The 13,376-nt window shown below is 24.8% G+C and overlaps 1 protein-coding gene across 1 annotated transcript in view; it reads right to left on the bottom strand.

Annotated features, from left to right (window-relative positions):
* LOC126904038 (uncharacterized) overlaps window positions 1–13,376 on the bottom strand; it is a 50,266-nt gene that overhangs the window by 14,248 nt on the left and 22,642 nt on the right. The window lies entirely within an intron of this gene.

Here is a 13,376-nt window from a genome sequence, read left to right as displayed (position 1 = left end):
CATTTACGGTACACAATTATAAAGCCACTGGCAGATGAAACCTATCTATAATTTCCATTTTTTTAATTTTTACCTCGACTTTGATGCTTGTCTATATGACTACCCGGCATAGTCTTATAAAACTGTTTACATACTCTTATTTAAACACAATAAGGTCAATACTATTATATTGGATGTACATTAATTAGTTGTTTTTTATAATTAAAAATACTAGTTTTTATTAAAGTAAACTACTAAAAAATTTAGTTGAATTATGTTAAAAAATTGACACTACAGAGTACACTAAATGATGAAAAATTAAGAATAATTTCAAATCAATAGTAGTATCACAGTATAAGATCATTAACAAGTGTATGCATTAAATATACCATCATATATTTTGACATAAGATTTACTATTTTATAATTAATTATTTATTAATATTGTCAAAAGAATATATTCTTAATACGTCTATATTAATGTGACCAAACTTTAGTTATATGAATTCAGTTTTGTACCCAAGATTGCTTAATAAAATGGAGGTTATATAAAAAGGGGTAAACATTTTAAAACGTTTAAAATGCCCCATAAGACCAATCTAATTTTTTTAAATTTTTGGTATTTTAAACAGTGTCAACAATTTAATACCTCTCCTTATTACACAGTCTTACATTATATGATGGAAATATATTTCGATGAGATTTGTAATATATCTTATGGATATACCTCTCTAAGACAAAACTCTGAGAATGCTATTGATATGTAGAATAATCGGTTTATCATAAACCACTCAATTACTCGCATAATAAATACAATATTTAAACAAAAATTTTGATTTCATTTAGTTGCGTATATATTCTAAGTTATCAACTAATAATTCATTTTTAGAATCATCTTTTATAACTTAAAGGAATGTCAACTTTATTTTTTTTTAATTGCAACATGCATATTAACTAGCTTACGAAATAGAAAATGATTGGTCGATATCAAATTTCGGACCAGTACTTTAAAATTTATTAACATGTTTATACCTAAGGTGAATGAGAGATGTTTAATGATAAAAATTACATTACTCGCAACATTCTCCAATCTATACTTTGAAATAATAATATCTTCTAAGATAAAGGGTCGAAAATTGTTATGGACCAATCATTTTATCAATTAGATTACTTTTTATTTCATAAGCCAGTTAAATATGAATTAACGTTAAAAAAAATTGACACCATTATAAAGTATAAAAAATGAATTAAACGAGTAAGTAATAACTGATAAATCAACAAATATATTAAATTAAAAATACTAAATATAGTTATCTTTATGTAATTATTATTTAAAGAGAAATCTATTTTCTAGCATTAAAAGAATCACCTTGTATAACGACGAATTATACCGTCAACATTTTTGAGAACAAACGTTAATATCGATTTTCCCAACAATGAACTCTGAAAACTGAGATAATATACTTGGATTTTTATAATTTTTAAAAATGCTTTTTTTTAATATCAAGTAGTCAGTGACTATTTAGATGGACATCATATAACATTAATAAATAAATAATTCCGAAATTGATTTCCATCTATAATTTTAAATTCATTTTCTTGTATAAATAAAAATACTAAATTTCGTAAATAAATANAATATTTAAATTAATTTTCTTGTATAAATAAAAATACTAAATTTCGTAAATAAATAAATGGAGCAATAGCATTTTTAAGTTAAAATTTTAGTAATTATGATTACATTTTAAAATTTAATAAAAATATAGTTTTAACTGTTATTGTTAAAACTTTTGTTTTTATAATTGACAATTCTATATCAGTTGTAATTATTACTTGTATGTCTAATAAAATTGCACTGTTGTAGACCAAAACTCGATTCACTATATTATTTAATGAATTTGTATTTATCTGTTCCATAATAATCAAATTACTATAGCAGTATTTGTTATACATTTGAAGGTTTAAATTTAAACTTTATTAGGTACTGAACATTTGATAATCAACACTAGACCTATTGTATGAATGATCTACCGCAGCCTCTGGGCTGATAAAGGCGGCTGAAGAAGTATATCATATCATTGAACAATATATATGTACAAAAATAAGAAACTAATATCTCACTTAAAAGGTGTAAAAACATTTATCCTCGAGTATTAAACTAGTCCCTAACAAAGGTTTTATGGAAAAATATAGAAAATCGAACAACTTTCTATCCTTGGAAATTAGGGTCAAATATTTATAGACTCATGATTTTTGTTTCAATTTATAGCTATGTGCATAGGAATTCAAAATCCATAAAAATATTTATAATTATATGGCTATCTCGTTCGTTTTGATACCTAAAAACTCTATTTACTTGTGCAAGGTGTAATAAACATAGTAATTACTATGCTTACTACATTAATATTACAATTTTTAGCTTGACTTGAAGGTCGACGATTAAGTGAGAAATTACAATTTTTATCATTATTTAGCAACTAGTTTAAAATTCCTTTTAAGTAAAAAAAGTACGTTTTCAACAGTATAACTTGAGATTCGCTTCATCATAGGATACAGTTGTGTGTAGTCAAAAAATTTTACTCAACAATGTTTGTAATGGACAGAAGAAGAATGGTATACAGCTTGGTTTATATTTCATGTTTTGCGAGTAAAACCAAAAAATAAAGACTCCAAGTGAAAACAAAACAGTGTTGTTTTTTTTAAGCTATTTCTAGAGCAATTAGAGTTAGATATAGTGGTTACAGCCACTATGCACACTAAAAAAAAAAAAATTTGCACAAACTGTCAAGTACATAGCAAAACCTCCTTCTCTCTCAACTTGTTTAGTAGTACTTGAGACTACTCTTACAAAACAAATGAACTACTTGCATTAAAATTTTGTATTTAACGAGTTATGAATATTGTGATACAGTTAATATTTTCATTACTTGTAAACTATTATTTTAAATTGCATTTTCGAAAATTAAGTCTTGGATTAATTATCATTCAAAAATTATTTAAGGTCAGTTAGAGATATATATCATGTTTAAAATTTTGTATGTTGATAATTTCAAATTGTTTATACAAGTTGATCAAATATCACTTTTCAACTAGAACGCTAATCTGAAACTGTTATTATCGAAATACTTTTAAATTTAATATTAATCTAGTTAAATGATATTATTATTTTGTATATAATACTTTTTGAATAAATTTCTATATAATTATGTTTTATATTACAGTAACTAATATAGAAATACAGGGATTTTAACAAAAGGACCAAATGGACGCCAAATCAAAAGATGATTCTAATATTAACCTCACACTTCGACTTATCATGCAAGGAAAGGTAAAATATGAGAATTATTATCTTAATATAAGTTAACATAAGTTGTTTATAAATAGAAAAAAATATATTCAAATAACCCTAGTTATTAATAAATTTAGATACAAGGAAAAACACAAGTGTAATCCTCCAATCTATTAATAATAACTCCATCACCAATATTTGAATCACTTATTTAAGAAACGACTTAATTTCAAAATGCAAAACTACTAGAAAATAATAATAAACTTCTTTTAAGCTACCATAAACGTGTCGCGATGTAATTGAAATGGCCAAACAAATGATAACACTTTGATATAATACAAAAAATAAAAAAAATAACTTAATTTTGACTCAAAGGGCTATAATGGAAAGTTCTGGACTTAAATAGTTTCTATAATACATAGTTATCGACCATGAATATATACGTAATATACGGAAATATGTATCCACGATTACTTAGTTATTATCTTGTGGCTTTTTGAGTTAATTATTGTTTAGTTTTACATTAATATTTTTAATATAATTTTAATTTAAAACATTTTTTTTTTAAATTTTTATGGTATCGGACCACGATAAAAATTATTTATAAGACAATATACCTACATAAAGTAGATATGTATTAAAATATTTGTAACTTAAAAAGTCCTTATCCTAAAGTTCATATCGCTCAATCATAGTTATATATAAAAAAACAGCTAAAATTTGGTTATTTTAAGATTTCAAAATAATGAAAACACAAAAAAATTATCTTATTTTTTTATTATTAAAAATATATATGTATAACCAAAACTATAAAAATAAAAATAAATAACAAAGAACATTTACTAGATCAAAAGTTATTAAAGATATTAAAACCTAGTGGACACCTTGTACACTATAAAAAAAATAAAATCCCAACTTTTTGCCATATCAGCTTTTGGAATTAAGCCACGAATATACGAGCTGCGATAAAAAGATATACAACATGTTTATATTAATTTTTGTTTTCTTCATCCTTTAACTATTATAAGAAACCTTACACAATGTTTGATATTTAGTATTGATTATAACTTATTACTCTTACATAATAGAAACCTTGTAAGGTTTGTCTTGTCTATAAACTCACCTAGTAGTTTTAATTTTTCTATAATCAATATAAAATAAGTGTACTTTAATAACATACGCAACAATTAGACAAAATTTAAAATTTAATCTATATAAATATAAACTGTGTAAAAAATGGTTCCAAAGTTTGATTTTTATAATAAAATATAATATTGTAATATTTTACTCTTTATTTTATACAAAAGAAAGTAATATATATATTACTTATATACATCGGCCTCTCCTCTCTAGATATAAGAATGTTAATAACATGAAAATAATCATAACCTTACCTACAGTCTGTATTTTAAAATATTAATAATTTCAGAAATACTAAATCAAAAATTGAATCAGGAATTTCTTTACTTGATTATTTCATATTTTATAAACTAGTTAATTATGTATATTATCATTAAAAATAAAAATTTGACACCATAACAAGGTACTAAAAAGTACTGTCATTTTTATCTTGTAAGTAATTGGAAGATGGGTTGGAATAAACGAATCAGCATGTATTATAAAAATGAAAATATCCCTTTCTTACTTAAAACGTATCTTTTATTAAATACCAGAAAATATACCCACCACCTATTGTAAAAGTTTTCTCAGTAGAAAATCTGTCATAAACAATTGATAATGGTTTGCTAGAATATTTATCTAGGTGTTGTACTTTTATAGGTTTTATATAAATTTCAACGGAATTGAAAATAGAATTAACATAGGATCTTAAATAATTTATATTAAGATTAACACCAGCATTAAAAATTAAAATGCTTCAAAATCGAGATTGTCGTTCAAAAAGTTCAGAAAAAATATTTTTGTTTGAGTTGGCAATTTTTGATCATTTTCAACTTCTAACTATCTAGATTTTAATATTTTATACTCTTCGGTTAATTAAGCTAATGTTTAGAAACATTATTAGGTTTAGATTCCATGGATTTTTATAAACTTCCATAATAGTAACTAATTTCTTCTTACTAGATTTTTGAATACAAACAAAATCACAATAGATACAAATCCAAGATTTAATTAAATTTATTTACAGTACAATTATTGTACAGTATTAAATATAAAATTATATTCTGTACATACAATACTACCGTTAACGGAGTCTGGTGTATTACACTTATTGTACATCAACATCATACCAAAGAAAAGAGAGCAAAACATAAAACACGTCTAATTTCTTAAAAAGCTTACAGTGAAATGAAAATAAAATTTTTATTTTCATTTAAATAATAAAATACTAAACAAATTAAGAAAACTAGTAATTTCATAAGAATTCATAATTTATTAATTATAAATATTTCATTAAAAACCCTTTTTTAAATTAAAGCAAAACTACAAAATATTGATCAAATGTATAGTAAAATTTATAGTAATTTAATTAAAGTAAATTAGACTAATTTATATTTACCCTTATCAAATATAAGTAAATATTTATTTAATTAATAAATACTTTTTTTTTTGTTTACAAAGTTTTATTGGAATATAAGTCTGAAATATTATAAACTACTTTTAAGTTTTCGCTTTTAGTAATAAGATTTTAATAAATGGAAAATACTACATATTTTAGCTTCGATGCGAAGCTGAGAAGGTATTGGTTTTACTATGATGTTTTTTTTTTTTTTTATTAGTTTTTATTAATTTTTGTGTCTGTTACCACTTTTTCTCAGCTCTCACTGAACCGATTTCTTTCAATGATACGTCAAAAGATCACAAATCGTATCTAGTCGAAGACATTACCCTCAAAAATTGAAAAAATTTCCCTCGTTCCCTGTAAATGAGGAAACCTCCAAAAAAATTACTAATTTAAAAATCGCTAATTTTCGAAATTTTTTCAATTTTTTTTACTAAAATCTGCCGTACCTTTTTTAAAAATGAACATATCAGTATAATTTTTTTTTATAGATGCTTGATATCTTTACCTATCATTTGGTATATTTTTTTTATAAATTTAACCCTTTACCTGCCCATAGGGAGGAATTAAAATGACAACTTTTTCAAAAAAAATTTACTTTTACACTTAACTATTGAATGGGTTCCAGAAATACTAACACTTTTATATATATCTTAAATTAAATCTAATGTAATATACTTTAATATGAAAAAAAAAAATTTCGAATTTTATTTTGTTTTTACGGTAAAAATGGCTACCAAATGCTACTTTCGTGTGAAAATTCTCGATTTTATTTTTTACATTTTTAACTTTATAATGCTATAACTTATTGAAAAGTGTATGGAACAACACAATTTTTTTATGAGAAATAACATTTTTTAATAATTATTTTTTCATTCAGAATTTTATTAAGGGAATAGCATATTATGTAGCCTTTGGAATAATCCATCAATATTTTAAAATTAAACACTATCTAAAGATTTGCATCGAAGCGTTTTTTTTTTTTTTTTGATATTGATTTTAATCACTATTGGATATCATTATACTTGATCCAACTATGCCACGACACCACTGTGACACGACACCCCTGTACTGGCTTGTTGTTTTTTAATAAATTTAATGAAACATTTCACCATCATAAAAAATTATAAATACCCTTTGGAGTAAACTTATATTATATTCTGCACAGTGATTAACTACGTTAAATTAATATAATATTGCATATTTTTAGGAAGTAGGCAGTATAATTGGGAAAAAAGGTGAGATCGTCAAACGTTTTAGGGAAGAGGTGAGTATTAAGTGTGAATTGAACATATATTCTTAAATGTACAATTAATAAATGACTTTACATGCTTCTAACTCCCGAACTTAACATGCTACAGAAGGTGATGGCCCTCTTTCACAAGTTAGAGAGTTAAAGATGGTTTTTGACTAGGGCAATGGACCAGACGGGTATTACAGCTTACTAACACCAGATACCAACAATTAGAAAATCTTGTTGGCACCCGGGACTCCATGCACTATAATATACGTTTATACACCCCCATAATCTACAATTAATGTGTCATAAAAAAAACCAATATAATAAGACAAAATATTTTCGGCCATTGTACGTGGAATTAAAAACTTACTTTTAAAATAAAAAGAATACATTTTAGCTTCGATGCGAAGCTGAGAAGATATTAATTTTATCATGATATGTTTATTAATTTTTTTTTTTTTTTTTCGCCTGTCACTACTTTTTCTCAGCTTTCACGGACCGATTTTTCTCAACGATACGTCAAAAGATTACAAATTGTATTTAGTTAAACTCATTACCCTCAAAATTGACAATTTTTAAAATTGGTAAATTTCGACATTTTTAATTTAACTCAAGATTTGAAAATTTTCCAAAAATATTGACACTTATTTAATCTTAAATATATCTTATGTAAAATTCTATACCGCGAAGAAAAAAATTTTGAGATATAGTGAACATAGTTATTATCATATTCAAAAATATGCTATTTTTGTGTTAAAATTCTTGATATTGTATTTTAATTTATTTTAATATACCTTATATGAGATACATTGATTTTCATGAATATTATATAATACAAATTGACATAGAATATAAAGTTAAACTTATTTAAAATTAATTTTAACATTTGAATCAGCTTAAATTGCCAATTTTATCAAAAAACGAATGCGATGAACTTTTGCCGATTTAGTAAAAATCATTGACTGTAGCAATTATTTTTGCAATTTTTCCTTAATTCTTTTTGAGTTAGAATTTTGGTTTTGAATTGTACACCAATTTCTTAAAATTAAACATTATCTACAGATTTGAATCTTAGCGTTTCTTAAAATAGTGATTTTAATCACTGTCAGATATCATCTACACTAATCTCAACTATGCCACGCTCACAGTGTGCCGCGACCCCACTGTGCAACATATTTTTTTATAATTTTAACTTTTTTCTATTATTATAGTATTGGATAGAGCTTCATATAAATATCTTAAATATATTTAAATATTGTCATATAAAGTCATTCATAATATTTATAGGAATTTCCTCTATAGCATAGATTTGAAAAAAATGTTTAAAAATTGTTTTTTTTTTTACTTGGGAATTTTTAAATTTTCCGATGTTAAAATATGGGCTAGGTTTTAACAATTTTTATAATTAACTTTCAAAATTCACTAAATTTTTTTTAATCAGTCCAATTATAAACAAATTTATGAGTTATAGACTTTGTTACAAATTTAGGTACAAATGAACTTGGGTACTAACTAAATATATGTGTCAATGTGCATATATAGCCAAAAGTCATTTGATTACATATGAAATTCAAATTTTTAATTCAAGATATTGATTTTTACAATACTTATTATTTCAATTGTTATTAGTCTGGAGCAAAAATCAACATATCTGACGGCTCTTGTCCTGAGCGAATTGTGACGATATCTGGTTCAACCGAAGCTATTTATAAAGCTTTTTCATTAATATGCACTAAAGTTGAAGAGGTAAAAGCTTAAAATTAGTTTATGTTAATTCTAAAATTAATTTTATAGGAAATTTAATGTTTCGATAAATTTGGCCTTAGTGGTGTTTCCTAGATAAAATAATATATTTCCACAAATTACTGTTACATAACTATTATATTTATTGACTAGTGTCTTTATTATAAAATCAATATCGTGTAATTGTATTTAGTCAACATAATTAATAGTAGTATATATTTTTTACTAAATACATAAAAAGTAATAATACAAATTGAAAGATCCTGTAATAAGAAGCTTCGGCGACGTTTTTTTGAATCCCACCAGTAAGTATCTGTTAGATAGCATTAGAATCACACTTATATTGGTTAAAATTCGCTACAAAAGCACTAGTAGTTAGTCGTGAATGGAGTTCATAAAAACGTTGCCAAAATTTTCTATTAAGTGGTGTTACAAAAATTTCGTAATCATTGAACAATGAATCAAATAAAATGTAAAATAAATACATTAATCAGTATATTTAAATATTAAGTAATGACTTTGATTCAATTATAAAATAAATATATATCCACCTAATGAACTATTCCTTTAATAAATCAACACGTGTTAACATGTTAACAAAATTGAAATTCATCTTCTTGCCAATTTTGGTGCTTTTTATTTTTAGCTTCGATGCGAAGCTGAGAAGGTATTGGTTTTACTATGATATATATTTTTTTTTTATTAGTTTTTATTAATTTTTGTGTCTGTTACCACTTTTTCTCAGCTCTCACTGAACCGATTTCTTTCAATGATACGTCAAAAGATCACAAATCGTATTTAGTCGAAGATATTACCCTCAAAAATTGAAAAAATTTCCCTCGTTCCCCGAAAATGAGGAAACCTCCAAAAAAATTACAAATTTAAAAATCGCTAATTTTCGAAATTTTTTCAATTTTTTTTACTAAAAACTGCCGTAACTTTTTCAAAAATGAACATATCAATATAATTTTTTTTTATATAGATGCTTGATGTCTTTACCNCATATCAGTATAATTTTTTTTTATAGATGCTTGATGTCTTTTCCTATCATTTGGTATATTTTTTTTGTAAATTTGACCTTTTTTCGGCCCACAGGAGGGGATTTAAAATGACAACTTTTTCAACTTAACTTTTGAAAATGTTCCGGAAGGTCTGACACTTTTATATAGGTCTGACACTTTTATATATATCTTAAATTAAAGCTAATGTAATGTACTTTAATTTGAAAAAAAAAAATTTGACCTCTGGACTTGTCTTCATGGTGAAAACGGCTACCGAATGCTATATTTGTGTGAAATTTCTCGATTTTATAATTTACATTTTTTACTTTAAAGTGCTATAACTTTTTAAAAAATGTATGGATCAATACAATTTTTTCATGAGAAGTAGTATTTATATACATCTTTCATTGGATATACTTTTTTTTTAAATCAGACTATTTCCCTATATTTGGGGGGCTTCAAATATAAAAAATGAATATAGAAAGTAGAACTTTTTCAACTTAACTTTTGAAAGTGTTCCGGAAGGTCTGACACTTTTATATATATCTTAAATTAAAGCTAATGTAATGTACTTTAATTTGAAAAAAAAAAATTTGACCTCTGGACTTGTCTTCATGGTGAAAACGGCTACCGAATGCTATTTTTGTGTGAAAATTTTCGATTTTATAATTTACATTTTTTACTTTAAAGTGCTATAACTTTTTAAAAAATGTATGGATCAATACAATTTTTTCATGAGAAGTAGTATTTATATACATCTTTTATTGAATATACTTTTTTTTTAAATCAGACTATTTCCCTATATTTGGGGGGCTTCAAATATAAAAAATGAATATAGAAAGTAGAACTTTTTCAACTTAACTTTTGAAAGTGTTCCGGAAGGTCTGACACTTTTATATGTATATTAAATTGAAGCTTATGTAATATACTTTAATATTAAAAAAAAAAATTTCGAATTTTATTTTGTTTTTACGGTAAAAATGGCTACCAAATGCTACTTTCGTGTGAAAATTCTCGATTTTATTTTTTACATTTTTAACTTTATAATGCTATAACTTATTGAAAAGTTTATGGATCCACACAATTTTTTTATGAGAAATAATATTTTTTAATAAACCCTTTTTCATTCGACATACTTTATCTTAATCGAGATATTAATAAGGAACCAGCAGATCAAGTAGCTTTTGGAATAAAACACCAATTTTTTTAAAATTAAACACTATCTAAAGATTTGCATCGAAGCGTTTATTTTTGATAGTGATTTTAATCACTGACAGATATCATTATACTTGTTCCAACTATGCCACGTCACTACTGTATCGCGACTCCCCTGTACTAGGTTTTTTTTTATTTATTTATTTTTTTTTTTTTGTGTCTGATACCACTTTTTCTCAGCTCTCACCAAACCGATTTCTTTCAAACTTTATAGAGGCTTCTTTCAACTATTAACTTTTTCAACTTAACTTTTGAAAGTGTTCCGGAAAAACTGACACTCTTATATATATCTTAAATTAAAGCTAATGTAATATACTTTATTATGAAAAAAAAAAAATTTTGGACTTTATTTTGTCTTCACGCTAAAAATAGCTACCGTATTCAAAAATATGCTATTTTTGTGTTAAAATGTTTGGTTTGTATTTTATTTTATTATAAGGGGATTACACTGATTTTCAATCAATCTAATTGACATAGTATAAAAAATTAGACATATTTAAATTTTTTTGTTTTTTTGAAGTCGAGAAAAATAACTTTAAAATTTGAATTAGCTAAATTTCCATTTTTATTAAGTGACGAATGAGACGTACGGTTTCTGAGACGGTAACACTTGAGTCTTTCATGCCTGTAGCACTGAATTTTTTCTTAATTCTTTTTGAGTTAGAATAAAATGTTTAACTCATTTTATTTTTATCTTATTCAGATTCAATAACTTCAATAAATATCAAGGATCCTATTACTGTAGTCTCCTCTCGTGAGAAGAAATTCATTATAAATATTATTTTACTATGTGGTTTTTTTTTGTAGCTATCATTTATTTTCTCAGCTCTCATTTGACCTAATTTTTTGACAAATTTTTTTTTTTTTAAATTAAACACTATCTACAGATTTGCATTGAAGCGTTTTTTATGATAGTGATTTTAATCACTGTCAGATATCATTATACTTGTTCCAACTATGCCACGTCAACACTGTGCCGCCACCCCACTGTGCTGGGTTTTTTTTTTAGTTCAAAGAAATATTACTTAATAATTTAAAATTATTTTGTTCTCTATCTTATGTAAATTTTTTTGTTTTAAGTGTGCTATATCTCAACTAAAGGTCATGCCCAATTTTTCATCTGCTTTTACGACATTTTTATCATTTTAATTTCAACACATTTTTTTTTGCCTTAAGAACCCCTGAGTCACTCAGTGACTTCACATTTTTCAAAATCATCTACTAATTGTTCAATAGAATAAATTATTAAATCAATTATAACGAAATTTTCTACTAATGAACAAATTTGTTTTTGAAATATATTATTGATTTGTTTAAAACAAACCAAAAAAAATATTCCTTAAATTATTTTAGTTTTGTAATTAATTGAGTAGATTCTGATTAACGAGTTAGTTTGTATATATTTTTATCTTCCTAACAAAAAAAACTAAGTCATTAAATGAAAATCTAGAAAAAATTACGTAATTTTTATCAAATCTTAACTGAGCAAAATATTGTTCGAACTTATACAAACAAAAAGTATGCTTTTATGATCAATTTAATTAATTTATAATTTTAAGGTTTGGGCAGGGATTAAAAAGTTTCAAACTATTCATTCAACACAGCTCATTGTAAATTTTTATCAAACTATTAATCGCAAAATCCGATCATAGTCATTAAGATACTATGTAAATTATATAGATATAAACAGATTAGTTTTCGGCGATTTTGTTCAGAACTTAATATGCTGATCTTGGTGATTTTTTTCAATGGTACAATCTTTAGTTTATCATTAGTATTATTAGTCACTAGGGATAATCAATAACACACCCTCTCTAAGATTTGTTTTATAAGGCAGTAGTTTTGTTTTTTATAATTATTATTTTTATATTATAGTTTATTTTTTAGGCATTGATTAACGTTTTATGATACTTTGTTATAAAGCATTAAAATTGGGGTGCCCTATGGCTATTCAACATATGTATATAACTATATTAATAGATTATAAATAATTTTTAGTTTATTGAAATGCAAAATGGAAAAACCAGTTCCAGTATTATAGGAAAGTGTGGTATGACTCTAAGGTTAATAGTTCCGGCATCTCAGTGCGGTTCTTTAATCGGAAAAGGTGGTAATAAGATAAAAGAAATCCGAGAAGCAACTGGTGCTCAGATACAAGTTGCCTCAGATGTTTTGCCACANTGCTCAGATACAAGTTGCCTCAGATGTTTTGCCACAATCTACAGAACGAGCTGTCACGCTTACTGGTACAAGAGACTCAATAACTCAGTGTATTTTTCATATATGCGCAGTAATGATTGAAGTGAGGCTAATATAATAATACATCAATAATATTTTATATTAAAGATCACAAAATAAATAAGTTCAGCCTTGAGAAATTTATAGAGAA

Source organism: Daktulosphaira vitifoliae, unplaced genomic scaffold (assembly GCF_025091365.1).
Source record: "Daktulosphaira vitifoliae isolate Bord-2020 unplaced genomic scaffold, ASM2509136v1 Scaffold_4, whole genome shotgun sequence".
Lineage (NCBI taxonomy): Eukaryota > Metazoa > Arthropoda > Insecta > Hemiptera > Phylloxeridae > Daktulosphaira > Daktulosphaira vitifoliae.
This window is presented reverse-complemented; position numbering and strand designations above follow the sequence as displayed.